The sequence below is a fragment of the Haematobia irritans genome, chromosome 2, assembly GCF_050003625.1.
Source record: "Haematobia irritans isolate KBUSLIRL chromosome 2, ASM5000362v1, whole genome shotgun sequence".
NCBI lineage: Eukaryota > Metazoa > Arthropoda > Insecta > Diptera > Muscidae > Haematobia > Haematobia irritans.
Genome location: NC_134398.1, coordinates 72,743,480 through 72,756,452, shown reverse-complemented (window position 1 = coordinate 72,756,452; position 12,973 = coordinate 72,743,480). Strand labels below are relative to the sequence as shown.

The window sequence follows — 12,973 nt, the reverse complement described above, 5'->3', positions numbered from 1 at the left end:
TCCCTATATGTAGGGGTTTTCTAATATTTAGCGCCTTGTAGGGACGTAGGGCCACAATGTAGGGACATTTTCACTCAACACAATTTGTAATAATTTTTACATTTTGGTGGCTCTAGAGGAGGAACTTAGAAGCCGGCAAGGCTTGTTCATTAACAATGTGTGGTAACAACAGTTACCACTCGTGCCAAAAAAAAAATCTAACAACATTTGAAGATTACCACAAATTACCACAAATCTACCAATCAAATATTTCTATAGAAATTTTTGTCAAAACTTTATTCCTGTGAAAATGTTGTCAACATTTTATTTCTATCGACAATTTTGTCAAAATTGTATTTCTATAGAAATTTTTTTCAAAATATTATTTCTATAAAAACATTTCTCAAAATTTTATTTCTATGTAATTTTTTCTCAAAATTTTATTTCTATAGAATTTATTGTCAATATTTATTTCTACAGAAAAATTTCTCACAAAAATTTGTTTATAGAAACTTTTCCCAAAATTTTATTTTTATAGAGATTGAACAAAAAAGCACTATTTTGGGTAGAATTCTATCAACTGTGGCAACCGTGGTGGTAATACAAATTTATATTCTAAGTTATATACGTTGCATATTCATGTTTTAAGATAATAAAGTCCTTACAACCATTTTTGTTTTGTAAATTTTTTTTAAATTTAACGAAAAATATTGTAGGGAAAATTGTTTGGGAATGTATGAGAAAGTAGGAAACTTTTTTTTTGTCCTTGTAGGGTAAACCGAACATTTTCCCTGGCAACACTGACTATGAGCTATTGTCAGATTAATACAAAGCACCCATTAACATGTACCCCTTAATTTTCTTAAATATACAACTGCGGTTTATCTCCCAGACCTATATCAATGTTACCCCACAAATGCTAAAGATTACTATTTCAGTAATTGTGGTTTAGGGTATGATATAGTCGGCCCCGCCCGACTTTCTACTTTAATTATTTGTTTTGATATTTACTACGTTTTACACAGGATTATGGCGTTTTCGACGTTTACAACTTTTTGACAGTAAAAACCCCAAATAATTGCTACTGGGACCATCTCTGATGCGAATGGCGGTTTCCATTGAAGCCTGTTTATATTAAACGGACTAAATTAATATATTTTTGAATTTTTTATTCCTTTCCTTTAGTGAGCAATTTTATTTCGTCAAATTGGTCAATCAATCAACTCCATCATTTTAATAAAAAAACGTCTAGTATAAGAATATTTTTGCAATAAAAAGGTGAGTACCGTATTGATCTTTTAAAACAAATCGCTTCTCTAACATACACCCAGAAAAAAGTGCCTTCGAAACTAAAGGAAAAAATGTTTATAAATTTAGTTTATCCATTTTATTTCTATTAAGTTAAATTTTTGTGTGAAATAATAAAATTTACTTGTTTCAGTAAAAAACTCCTAAACTAAAAGCAGTTACGAATAGTTCATTAACCAGAATAAGGCATGGCATTTTACTAATACTGTTTTCTTCGCTGGGTATAAGAATTTACTACTGAACAAGAAAATTTTATTCACTGATAACAAAGCATTCGTAAAAATAAACAAAAACCGAACTAAAAAAATATTATAGTTCATTGGTACTAAAAAGGATTCAATCCTTTCAAAAATTTTAGGAAACACACTTGTTAGAATATAGGAAATTTTCCTATATTTCTTTTATCTACCTGTAATCGATACCTGTCATCGATGTAATCGATATGTTTGCGCGTGGGTTGTTTTTTTAGTTTGAATCGCATTGTTATGGTATACGGAGAGATTGTTAAAAACTAATATAGTAAAATAATATAATAAATAACAAATAAAATATATATTATTTTAAATTAGTGAGAACATTTTTAGTTTTTCAAAATTATTGAACATAAATAACAAACAATAAGTCTATCAATGTTCGTGATGGTGTATAAAGGAAGAAAACAGCAACCCCTTCATTCGTCTTCATTTTTGAATCTTCAATTATCAGGTAACATTCATACAGTGACGCTAATCTTTTGTGAAAAAATTGGTTTATGATTTTTTATATTTGTAGGTATTGAAATTGTAAAAGGAGGACAAAATCGTTACGCGGCTTCTTATTAAAAGTGAAAGGAACAAGAAGAAGAAAATCATTACGTTTTACAGTTGGTGAATTTACATGGATATTGGAAATAGTGGAATAATAAACTAATATTTCAAGGCCAATCGATACTGTTAATTCTTAATAAATATATTGAATATATTAATAAAATATGTCTTTTATTGAAGAAAAAAATGACTATATAAATAAATAAAAATGTATTTAAAAACGAAGGTAAGCAGTTCTTATTTTGAAGTAAAAGGTTTACCACAAATATGTAAGATTTGTCCAAATGAATGAAAAAAGTTCAATAAAATCAATCCATATATGAATTCAATTCAGTTAAATTTTTTCATTCTGTAGTATAGTGGTACATAAATATAGGAAAATGTTAACTAACATATGGAATGCATTCTACCTAATTTCTACGAAAATCATATACGAAGTTCAACTTTCTTCACAATGAGTTCATTTTAACTTAAAGAAGTGGTCACTTTTTTCTGGGTGTATGTTCCAAACATATTTTCAGGAAGCACATATATTATTGGATACTGCCGAAAAATATTATATTTTTTTATGTGAACATATAATATGTTTGGAAGCATTTTGAGCCCAAAAATATTATATGCTTGGAAGAAATTTCCCCAAAGAAGATTGTGCCCATTCCCTCACATAATTTTCAATTCCACGAATTTTTTAGTTCTTGGCAACTTTTTCTGTAATACAAATAATGTTGAAGAAATTATTAAATTTTATAATTTTTTTAAATTTTACCTTTCGCCTGGACGGAGGATCGAACCAGAAACTAAGCAATTTGTAAGCCAACACACTATCACTGGGCTACGTAGCTGTTATAGTCACCAATATATTATATTAATAGAATTATCGTTATAAGTTACATTTATATAGCATAGTTTGCAGCGCCCACGAGCCGATGCAAACAAAACATTATTCAACACAAACATATATTTGTGGCCACGTGGATCAGTGGTTAGCATGTCCACCTTGCATGCAAAGGGTCCTGGGTTCAATCCCAGCTCCGACCGAACACCATTTTTTTTTGTATTTATATTTATATAATAATAAATTACATTTTTACAATGAAACTTCGAAATGTGTGTTATTAAAGATTTACAATCCGAAAAGAACAGTGCTTGATATAAACGAAATGGACTGAGCTTTTGGATAAAATATTATTTTTTTAATTGCAAAAATAACAATTTTGTAACAAAAAAATGGTTTTGGTATAAAAGTTTGAAATTTTGGAAGGAATTCAAAAACTCTAACAAAAGAAGAACGTGGAGTCGAGTATAAACATATATAAATAATTTTATAATATACACATAAATTTATTTAGGCGTGAACATTTTTTTACTAGCATTTAACACCATTGCATTTAAAACTTATCGTGTTTTGTACTTAATTTCAGTTTTATCTTTAAGGCCGGTACACCCAGAGAAGTAATATGATCACCTCAAACATGTCTCAAGAGCACCAAGTTACTTTTTCACAGCGACCATGTATCATTTTTGTCGCAAAAATATTCTTTTCTCGTCAAACATAACATGCTTTCCGAAATTAGATACATAATTTCCAAGAAAATAATATGGTTTCGACAAACATGCTACATATTTTCCGTGAAAAAGTAACATTTTGCTCTTGGAACATGATTGTGGTGATCATATTCCCTCTCTGCGTGTATTAAGTTGGCATTATCGCTCTAAAATGACGCTGTGTTGCCTTTTACTTTTCTTTAATAATTCATTTTAAAGAAAATAAAATTTTTCAATTGTTTTAGCTGCAAAACTCGAACTTAATGCCCGCTTTTATATTTGAAGGTGTCCGTCAACTCCTCTTGGACTACTTATTAATAAAGAGGAACTAAACTTTACTGTTTAATTTTTCATTATTTCCTCCTTTTTTCATTTTGTTGTCCCAACTCTCAAAAGAGCATAGTGCTCTTTCGTTATTTTTAATTTTTTTTATAGTTTTCTTCGTTGGGTATAAGAATTTACTGCTGAACAAGAAAATTTTATCCACTGATAATAAAGCATTCGTAAAAATAATAAAAATGGAAATTTAGACGTATTTACATATTAGAAAGAGCATGTTGACATGGTTATTATGATAAGGAGGATAATGGTCTATATATATATATATATTTGTCCACCCTTTAGTTGATTGATAATTGATCGTAATTGTATGTGTAAGTTATGTTAGAACAAAACACACAAATAACAAGAACCAAATTCTTTTGTTTATAGCATAATTCACAAAAATTAATTAAAATTTTAATTGATTCAATTAATGCATTGAATTTTTTAATTGATTCAATCACACAATTAATTGATTCCGTAAAAAAGTCAATTAAATGTTTAATTGATAATGGTGTTGGTTTTCAATCAAAATGGGTGTTTGATACTATCATTTTCGAAATTGAAGACATTTCAATTAAAAAAATGATTGAATCCTCGATTTTTGCGATTGAAATGAAAACATTTTTTTGTGTGTACTTAAAATAAAGTTACATTAACGAATTAGACCAAATACGTTCCAATATTTTTTGTTTCCACCACACACTGAAAAAACAGTGAACCCACCAGGGAGAAAACTTTTGATTAATTTTAGAACATTTTGAATATTTTTAGAAATTTTTAACTAAACAGTCTTACAAGCGCTGGCATCGCGCCGATATCACAAAAATAATTAAAAATTTTTCGACAAATTCAAGAAAATTTATTAGACATAAATAATTTTTTTTCACTTTTTAAAGAAAATTTTGTAGTTTGAAGAAAAAAATTGGAGTTCAAAATTGCAAGAATGTCTTTAGTGACATACGAAGTTCACGATGGACGCTTTTGTAGTAAAATTTACAAATTTGAAGAAATAATGAACTATTTAATGACAAATACGAATTTAGTAAATCTCTGTCCTTAACTTGTGTATAATTTTTTCCCGTCTTTTAGTTCATTTAACTAACGTACGCAAAAAATTATTAGAGTAAATGAAACTTTCACCACATATAATAAGTTCATGAACTAAAATATAGTTAAATTGGCTTTATAGAAATAGTGAGTTCACTTTTTGTTTGAGTGCAAACACTTAAATGCCTACATCCTTGACTATCAACTTAGATATGCCCTTTTTTCAAGCAGATCTAGATTATCTTCAATTGAATTTAAGTATTTAGACAGACAACACGACACATACGGGGTTTGATATACACTTACCATATTGGTTAACTGGAAAGAATCTTGTCTTTCCATTTGTGAGATATCATTCATGCCACCAGCATTTTAGCATGACTTCTCAAACTAATTTGAGTATTGAAATCAATGGCCATTTTCTGAATTCCCAAGAGATTCGTTTTGAAATTCATAGAACTTTGAACGATGTGAAATAGTTGTGCTGTAAGCAATTTGCTTAAATGCAAACACAAATATTTTGCAATTATTTTAAACGCAATATTTGAAATATTTTTTTTAACTTTGCCAGCCTGCCAAATGGAAAAGTGGAACACTTTGGAAACTTGTCTCCATAACCCAACAAAAATCTTCAATTTATCATTTTAAACATATGCCGAGCATGATGTTCGACAAATAAGTCATCTAATGTTCAATAGTCTGAGACAATTGTGAATGTGTCGGTTTTAATTAGTGGCACCGGTACGTGAATCCGCATAATGTGTACATGGAGGAAAGAGTTGGTTTTTTATGGGGAAATAAATGGAATATGCCAATACCATCCAGCTCAATGATCAATCATTCTTTTTGAGTATCGAACATGATGCAATAGTCGGCTAGCACAACAAATATTTCTAAATCGATTCTTGTATTTTTTTATCACACTTCAAATAGTTTGGCTAAAACAAATATTTTCTTATAATTAATGGTCCCATTATAGTTAAGTGATTGCCTGTAAATAATTGTATTAGTAACAAGCAACACTTGCAAAAAACTGCTATCAAATGGTGTTACGCATAAATTGATCATTTGAAAGAATAGGCTTTACAAAAAAAAACTAGGTCGATTAAGTGCGAATCACAAAGAGCAATAAATCTCAAGACAGAAAATTAATTTAGTTAGCGATATGAAACTATTTGAGGCATTACATTGTAAAAGTGGCCATGTTAGACATGCCTGCCTAACTATTCAATTGTGATACCACACACTTAACTAAATTCTGTTTTTGTACTGATTGCATTTACCCAGCAAAATTCTTATTACCAAAAAATATTGGTAAGTAAGTATATTTAAATGGAAACTTTGTTTACTTTTTCAAAGGAATGTCGTAAAAGGAAACTACTTATCTGCAGTATTACCGGGAGCTAAATTGTAAGCGTGGGCAAGGTACAAAAAACATTGTTTGTGAGAAATCATCAACAAATTTTCAAATTGTTTGCGAATTACTTCAAAAGCGCCAAAATTTGGAAGTAATCTTTGAAAATATGTTGAAAATGATTGGAGAAAACTTTGAAAAATTACTTCCCTAAAATGCAACGAAAAAACATGTGGTTTTCAATACTACACAGAAAAAAGGTGTCTTGTTAATTTTAGGACCAGTTTAACTTCCACATAGTTCAAAAAATTTACTGTAATATAGTTCATTTTTCGTAACCACTGCGAAAATTAACTTAGCTAAAGGAAAACTTATAAAACTTCAGTAAATGTTTTTTAGTTCACTAACTACGAAATGGGACGGATTTTTCCTTAAATAAATTTCCAATACAATAGTTAATGCATCGTTGATTGTATTATAAAAAGACATAGGCGATATAAAAATCTTACTACGAAATGTGGACAATTTACTAAGAAAAATTTTTGTATGGAAAAAAATTTTTGTAGTAAAAATTAACTTAACCACAGTACCGATTCGTATGGCGGCTTCCTACAGCTTATTTCGGTTTTTACTATAAGTTGGAGTATATTTCCTCACATTGAAAATTTTAGATAAAGTAGAATAAAAAGTAGTTAATTTAATCCTTGACGGGTGTATATAATTTTTTATGGATTCCTCGTAAATTTTGAATATATTTTACCTTATCCTATAGATAGAATACCAACTAATCAATAAACGTGATACTGGAAATTGAAGTGAGAAGAAATTATGAAATTATTGCATCATCTTTTTTTTTGTTTGTGTTTGTTATTGCGATGATGTTATGGAATGTGTGTTGTTGGTATCTTTTGTGGTGATAGTTGTTTTGTTGCAATAGCGAGATCAGAAAGGGATCATGTGTGTGTGGAGTTGTTTTTCTTTACATATGTGTCCTTTATGACTATTTGTGTCTTTGAGTTTTATTGGTGCATTCAGTTCTGTTGATGCATTTATGAAGCGCACACGTGGTGCGCTAGCGTGTGGTATTTGTGTTTATTAATAAAAATACATTTATTTCGTAACATTTTAGAAACTGATAAGTGAATGGTGTGATGTTAGAGAAAACAAAAACACTTTATATTGATAAAAAATAAATAACTCTAAAATAAATCACATATTAAGAAACTGTATATTTCTATTAATAATTTAAAATTAGTGCGGTTTTAAATTGGTTTACATAAAAATATTCATAATGAGTGGTAATAAAATGATCTATATTTACTCTACATCTGGATCACAGTACAATTTTTTGAGTCTATATTTTTATGTTATAGCGAGTCCTTAAGGTGTGTACTAAGTTCGAGTTTAGGTGCTAAAATCAGAAATAAATCAGTAAGAAAAGTATAAAATTATACGCCTTCGATGCAAATTTAAATATAACTTGATGGAGAATAGCTCGAAACAAGTTTTTTATTAAGTTTATATTCTTTAAATGGATTACACGATTAAGAACAGAAAATCGTTTTTAAGCTTATGTAGAACGCTGTTGTTTTAATTTAATATGATGAATTGTTTTCAAGTTATTCCAATAATATAGCGGAAGTGCCTTAATTTTGAACATAACCGTATATCTCAAAAAGTCGAGCTCTTAAAAAAACAAGTGTAAATTTGGATTCAGCGACCTCAAATTACTAAAAATTTGATATAAATTTTAAACGAACACAAAAACGGTTCAATTTTGTTCCCATGTATTTCTAAAGAAAACTAATCATGAAAAATTGGGATTTTAGCCACTAAACTCGAACTCAATATCCACCTTAAATACTAAATGCTATATTGACAAGTGGAAATTATATCTTATTTTATAATATTTTTATTTCATTTATATTCTGAGAAGGATTTCAAAAATGTCCCATTTGTGCATGGATATGATTCCACTAATGTAGTAATTGGATGATTTTTTTCAATGTGGTAAGTTTTTCGTCCATTTGTAATAAAGCCAAAATTTCTATTTATTAAAAATAATTTTCATTTGCAGGATGACAGCAAATCTAATGGTATTTTTTGGAATCTTCTTACTGTTTAATGCTAACTAAGCTGATATCCCTATTTGCTCTAAGACAATTCTCTTGTAAGTTAAAGATCAAAATACCATAGAATTTGATAATATTTTTATATTTTATATACCTTTTTAACTTCAGAGGCTTATGACGCAAATCCACACAACAAAAACTAGCGAAATCGGTGAAATTGGAGAAAAATGAAATGAAATTAGCAACTTATGGCATATATCTTTCATATGGATAGAAAATGGAAATTCATATTAATTAGTTTCATTCTACTAACATTGAATATTACTCTTTTGAAGAAGCAATTACTAACTACCGAAAAGTAACAGCATACAGCGTACGAATAAAAACATTTCTTTTATTGTATATCATAAGCCATAGTTTTATGTAATATAATAATAATTTTTTGAAATAAAATACTGGTAGTTATGAAAAATTGTCTTATATTGTACGAAAAATGTCTTAGTTGTATACAGGCTTGTTGTACCTTTAATTCCTCAATTTATTTACTTCTTTGAAAATTATACTGATAAACAGTTTATTTGAAACCAATTTCTAAATATAGGATTCCCAAAAACTTGTTTATTTTTCCGGATAGCAGGAATATTTTGAATGAGTATAAGTACATTCTTCCCACAGCGTAGTAAGAATGAACTAAAATACGATGCAATACATAAACTTATTTATAAGAAAATCATGAACTTATCTAGATGAAAAAAATCTTTGGCGCCAAATCATGGTCATTCTTACTATGGGTTAGTTCATTTTTCGTAAACAATAGTAAACTTTTTTTTCGGTGTACTTTGTATCCATAAAAAATATGGATCTTAAATTACATTTTTTTAATTTTAATTATAAATTAACTGACACTACTCAAAATATTTTATAATAATTGGTAAGTAAAAATAAAAACTAAATGAGAACTTTAAGGAAGTCGCTAAACTCAAATCTCTTTGCAGATAACTAAAATCTTTGAATGGTACATTCTTGGACACATTACGACCGAAAAATAATGGTGGCTTATCGATAAGGTTTTATGTTTTTTTCATATCAACAACTTCTGGATGAAAATGTGCATTAACATACATCGTCTGTTTAATTTACGTCCCATATTCATTCATTCATATTGCTTGAAATTTATACTAACTCTCAGGCCACCTACACAGAAAAAAAAGTGTCTCGTAAATTTAAGAAGATTTTTACAATAATTTATTACAAGAATTTTCCAGAATTTTAGTTCATTTTTCGTATCTTGAACGAAAATTAACTACGCGAAAGAAAATTTTACAAATTCTAAGTAGCAATCGTTTAGTTCATGGCCTACAAAATACGATGGAAATTTCCTTAAAAAATTTCTTAACTGGTAGTTAAAAATTCGTTTGTCATGTTATAAAACTACTTGTGAAATGTAAAGTATTTTCTAAATAATAAGTGCAATTTACTACAAGATTTTTTTGTATGAGAAAATATTTTTTTACGAAAAATGAACTTGAAAGTGGATAGCAATTTCTTACTGACAATTCCTATAGTTAATAATTGTTGGTAAAAAATTACACAATGAAATATTTTTAGTTCACATGTAATTAAATTTATAGATATTTTCGTCAAAAATGGGAGATAACATTTCATGAAAATTTTGCAAATTTTAAGTTAAACGTTTCATCGTTCATAAACTGGTGTGCCTTTACGAATATTATTCTTAGAGTAAATTGTCAGCAGATGCTATGAACTAATGCATAGTACAGAGATCTTTATCGGCATAGTGGAATGTGATTAATGTAAAGATGATGTTACTTGAGTTTTGTTGTGTATACATGAGTGTGGGGTTGTTTTTATTGTTGTCCATTTAGTGGTTTGTGTGTGTGTGTGTTTGTTATTCGCGGATGGTTTATTTGGCTGGATGAGGTGTTGTTTTCAATAAAGGCACATGTGTTTTTGTTGTTGTAGGAATGTTTTGGCTTTGCTTGGTTTTGTTTGGCATGCTTCAGTTGTATAGTTGGCGTTGGCGTGGGCTGTTGCATCTTTTTAGCTGGTATGCAACAAGGGAATATAAAGACGTGGAGTATTTTGGATTTTTGAGACATATATTGGTGTTTGTTAATTAAACCTTTTAAATGAAAGTTATTAATATTTTATCAGTAGTTTAGAAAAAAGTTATTAAGAATATTTAGGAAAATATGTTGAAAGTGTATTGAAATTTTTATTATTCTATGTAAAAAAATAATATTCAATTCCAGATGAATTTGGAAAATTTTTGTTATATCTCAGCGTATAGTTTATTCATAAATTGGTAAGTATTTTTTTAATATGACTTTCTTTTAAAAAGAATATTTTTTATGTATATTATATTTTGTTAATTATTTTTTTTGGAAATCAGTTTAATGGTTTTCTTTGTTGTAAAAATAATATTTAATTTCAGATCAACTCCAGATGGATTCGAGCAAATTTAAAATATAGAGAATTGGTAAGTTTTCTTTTAAAAATTGCCTTTTTTCGACTAGAATATTTACGTTTTTATGACCTTTTTATCATCAAAATTACAGGTTTTTAATACCTTATTTTAGTATTTCTTTAATCAAATTTTTTGGAAACCAATGTAATATTTTTAATGTAAAAACAAATATTTAATTTCAGAATAACCCCTTAAACATTTGGACAAATTGTTAGTACTCCTTTGCCTGTAATTTAATAGTGAATTTGTAAGGATTCTTTAACTTTCTTTTAGCCCTGGGCAGTCATCCTTATTTTTTGTACATTAACGTCAGACTTTGTCATTTTGACTACGGCTCATTTCAAGACGCTAAAATTTTCATCGTGAGCGAAAAAGTGAACCAAACTTGAGTTTATTTTCTTATTCAATTTGGTTTTAAGTAGTATAAAACAAAAATTCATAAAACTGTCGAATTAGTACAACTTAAATTCACCATTTCCCAATAGACTAAAATGCATTTTAAATCGAAAATTAAATTACTTGTCGTCATTTTGACAAATGATGACTGTCTAGGGTTATCAAGAATATTTGGTTTTTAATGCATATTATTATTTTTTTATTAGATTTTTTGAAAACTTATTCAATAATTTTATTTAATATTTAATTTCAGAGTAACCCAAATAAATTTGGACAACTTTTTATATTTCCCCTCAGCGTACAATTTAATAGAGAATTGGTAAGTTTTATATTAAAACCTTGGCTTTCTTTCAACTAGAATATTTATTTTATTATATCCTTCTCATCGATAGAATACTTCATTATTTTTCTAATTGTTTCAGGTACACATTTTATGAGATACGTTTTCCAAAGAAAAGTTGAATTCTTTACACCATTTGATAAAATGCCCCAAATATGGTAAGTTACAAGCTAAAATGAAGAATTAAAAATTATATTTCATTACATGGTGTTAGTTTTTAACAATTTTCATTTTTGTTTCCATTTTTTCCAGCAAGATATGTGAAAAAACTACACTCAAAAAAAAGTGAACTCACTATTTCACTAAAGCCAATTTAACTATATTTTAGTTCATGAACTTATTATATTTGGTGAAAGTTTCATTTACTCTAATAATTATTTGCGTACGTTAGTTAAATGAACTAAAAGATGGGACAAAATTATACACAAGTTAAGGATAGAGATTTACTAAATTCGTATTTGTCATAAAATAGTTCATTATTTCTTCAAATTTGTAAATTTTACTACAAAAGCGCCCATCATGAACTTCGTATGTCACTAAAGACATTCTTGCAATTTTGAACTCCAATTTTTTCCTTCAAACTACAAAATTTTCTTTAAAAAGTGAAAAAAATTATTTATGTCCAATAAATTTTCTTGAATTTGTCGAAAATTTTTTACTTATTTTTGTGATATCGGCGCGATGCCAGCGCTTGTAATACTGTGTAGTTAAAAATTTCTAAAAATATTCAAAATTTTCTAAAATTAATCAAAAGTTTTCTTCCTGGTGGGTTCACTATTTTTTCAGTGTACCTACGATGAATAAAAAAAGGATAAGTCAAAATGTCCAAACAGCGGGTTCAAATGAACTACTCTCTGTTCCACGTGGTCATCATTTTTATTCACAAAAAAACATTGTATTAAAAACTTTCATCATAAGTTTTTATAATAAAGTACTTTTGCTTAAAGAAAGTTTAATTTTAATGTATGAAAATTTTCATAATAGTAAAACGGTTTGTTGTTCCTTTAATTATTTAATTTCTCTGTACTGTGGAATGATTGATTTAAAAATAGTTTAGTCGTCGACATTTTAAAGAGACTGTTAACCAATTTTTATTATCGGGTTTCCCACAAAATAAGCAAGTAAACCAAAATAATACTGACTTTTTAACTTGGTAGGGGTATATAAATCTTATGGTGTTGTAAAAATGAACTAAACTACAATGATATAGATGAACTAAAATTTAAGAAAATTATAAACTAGACAAGTTGAAAAAAATCTTAAGGGCTAAATCATGGTCAATATTACTACAGTTTAGTTCATTTTGCAATAGAA

General features: G+C 28.0%; 2 long non-coding RNA genes across 2 annotated transcripts; both read left to right on the top strand.

Annotated features, from left to right (window-relative positions):
* The first annotated feature begins 8,248 nt into the window (after window positions 1-8,248).
* On the top strand, window positions 8,249-8,843 carry LOC142223143 (uncharacterized). The gene is made up of 3 exons (XR_012718601.1): window positions 8,249-8,373; window positions 8,441-8,533; window positions 8,604-8,843. It is a non-coding gene; the product is annotated as an uncharacterized LOC142223143 (long non-coding RNA).
* Window positions 8,844-11,555: 2,712 nt separating this feature from the next.
* LOC142225598 (uncharacterized) lies at window positions 11,556-11,988 on the top strand. The gene is made up of 3 exons (XR_012719336.1): window positions 11,556-11,638; window positions 11,742-11,817; window positions 11,912-11,988. It is a non-coding gene; the product is annotated as an uncharacterized LOC142225598 (long non-coding RNA).
* The last annotated feature ends 985 nt before the right edge of the window (window positions 11,989-12,973 follow it).